We start from the raw sequence: 2,781 nt of genomic DNA on the forward strand, positions 1-2,781 counted from the left end.
ACATGTTGCTCCATGTTTGATGATGGTGGAGGGGTTGGGATGATCACTTCTTTCCCACTTCGAAGCATGATGGCACTAACATTACCCCTTGGATTGGCAACTGGTTGTGAAGGAAGCTGCCCCGAACCTTGACTCCTTAACTCATTGATGTTTGTGGCTAGCTGGCCTATTTGGGTCTCTAAATTTTGAATTGTGGTTTCTGTTTTCTGTTGGAATTGGAGTGTGTTGGCTGCTAGTTGCTTAACAAGATCATCTAAGGTAGGTTCTGACTTGGGTAATGGTGGTGCTTGTTGCATGGCTTGATTCTGCCTTGGTGGTGGAGCATGGTTGCTTGAAATTGAAGGATGGAACCTCTGCTGAAATGGTTGATTCTGGTGGTATGGCTGCTGCTGGTGCACATGTTGACTGGAAGGGCTGCCATATCTGAGGTTTGGATGGTCTCTCCAACCTGGATTGTAGGTGGCTGAGTATGGATCATACTTGTGTTGTGGCTGCTGCTGGAAAGGTCTACCAGGGAAGATGCCAGCAACAGATTCATTATTTTCTTGCAACTGTGGGCATTGATTTGTTGTATGGGATGGCAAGGAGCAAATGCCACAAAGCTACTGCTGGGGTTGCTTTCTCTCTAATGCCAACTGCCTGACCATGGAAGCCAATTCCTCAAGCTTGTTTTCCGTCCTTTGCTGGTCCATAGTGGCTGCCACACTGACTTCATTGATGGCTTTTGTAGGAGTGTTAATTCTGGTGCCAAACTGCTGAGCATTTTGTGCCATCTTTGATATCAGCTCTTGTGCAGCTACTGGGGTCTTCTCTGCCAAAGCTCCTCCACTTGTAACATCTACCAAGTACCTGTCCATGGGGATTAGACCTTCATAGAGATACTGAATTAGGAGTTGGTCACTTATCTGATGGTGAGGACAGCTGGAACACAACTTCTTGAACCTCTCCCAATACTCATGTAGAGTTTCACCACTCATCTGCCTTATACCACAAATTTCCTTCCTTATTGATGCTGTTCTGGAGGCTGGAAAGAATTTTTCCAGGAAGATCCTTTTCAATCCATCCCAGCTGGTAATGGCAACTGGTGGCAGGTAGTAGAGCCAATCCTTGGCTGATCCATCAAGTAAGAATGGAAAGGCTCTTAGCTTGATTTGCTCTTCATCTACTCCTTGTGGCCGCATGGTTGAGCAAACAACATGAAATTCTTTTAGATGCTTGTGCGGATCCTCTCCTGCAAGACCATGAAACTTGGGCAACAAGTGGATTAGTCCAGATTTTAGTTCAAAGTTAGCATCTAACTGTGGGTATTGAATACATAGGGGCTGGTAATGCACATCAGGTGCAGCCAGCTCTCTAATGGTTCTACCATCCAAATGACCATGATTTGCATTATTTCCATTACCATTATTTCCATTACCATTATCTGCCATATTGATGAATTCTGGAATAGGTTCGGATGAAGTGTTAGACACACTATTAGGGTCAATCCTATCCCGAGACTTAAGCTCTCTAGCTTGCCTTCTAAGAGTGTTCTCTAATTCAAGATCCAAGTCAAGTAATGTTTTCTTAGATGACCTGGTCATGCACTAGAGATCAGCACAAAAACAACACACAAAATGGCCTATGCATACCAAGAACACAGAAACACAAACAAAAACACACAAACAAAAGCACACAAACACAAAAACACAAAAACAGGTCAAACAATAAGCCCTTAGATGATTTTTTTATGCAATTTTTCACAAAATTTCAACACAAAAACACTGAGGGACCTAAAAACACTAAAAACCACACCAAATTAGCCACTGAGAAACACAAAATGGCCCAAAAAGTGGTCTAAACGTTGGAATTTGGCCAAAAAAGGGTCTCCTCATTGCAAATCAGTGACTCTTTATCCCCACACCCCCATTTCTTTGGACACCAAAAATCAGCTCAATCGGAGCAAGTGAAAATTTGTGAACAGTAACCGTCAAAATCGTTTTTTTTATCAAATTAGCTCCTATTTTGCCTCAAAGACCACTCTAAATGCAAGAAAACATCAAGGGATGCATAAAGACATGAAAGAACATCAAGTAAGGATGAGAAAGGAAGAGGATAGCACCGGTATCTCGAGCTCAATCCTTAAATAATGCTATCTGTTATGGGGATGGTCAAAACAGCTGTTGAATGGGAAAGCTGCTATGGGTGATCTCCTCTTGGTTGCAGCTGCAGGGTTGTCTATCTGCTAAACGAAAAGAAAATTTTGGGACCTTTTCCTCAAGCGCCCGGGCAAAGAAAATTTTTAATAGCGGCCACTGACTATTTCACCAAATGGATTGAAGCTGAGGCATTGGCTACTATTATAGCACGAAAAGTGGAGGCAATGGTATGGAAAGACATTGTGTGCCGGTTTGGGATACCAAGAATTATCGTCATGGATCATGGGAAGCAATTTGATTGTGACTCCTTTAGAAAATTCTATGACGACCTAGGAATTCAACTAAGATTCGCTTCAGTGGCATATCCTCAAGCTAATGGACAAGCTGAGGTCAGTAATCGAACCATATTACATGGCCTAAAAACTCGACTTGAAGGAGCCAGAGGCACATGGGCCGACGAGCTACCCACCATTTTATGGGCTTATCGAACAACTAGTCGGGTCGCTACCGGAGAAACTCTGTTCAATCTAGTATATGGAACAGAGGCTTTAATTCCCATTGAAATTTCAGCTAAGTCCCCAAGACTGATGGCATATGAGGAAGAGGACAAAGCAAGGAATTCTGAAGCGTTGCGAGAAAATTT

General features: G+C 43.0%; 1 non-coding gene across 1 annotated transcript; it reads left to right on the forward strand.

Annotated features, from left to right (window-relative positions):
• The first annotated feature begins 903 nt into the window (after positions 1-903).
• Positions 904-1,008, forward strand: LOC127796115 (small nucleolar RNA R71). Its single transcript, XR_008021944.1, has one exon. It is a non-coding gene; the product is annotated as a small nucleolar RNA R71 (small nucleolar RNA).
• Positions 1,009-2,781: the final 1,773 nt, after the last annotated feature.

Source organism: Diospyros lotus, chromosome 2 (genome assembly GCF_014633365.1).
Source record: "Diospyros lotus cultivar Yz01 chromosome 2, ASM1463336v1, whole genome shotgun sequence".
Classification (NCBI taxonomy): Eukaryota; Viridiplantae; Streptophyta; class Magnoliopsida; order Ericales; family Ebenaceae; genus Diospyros; species Diospyros lotus.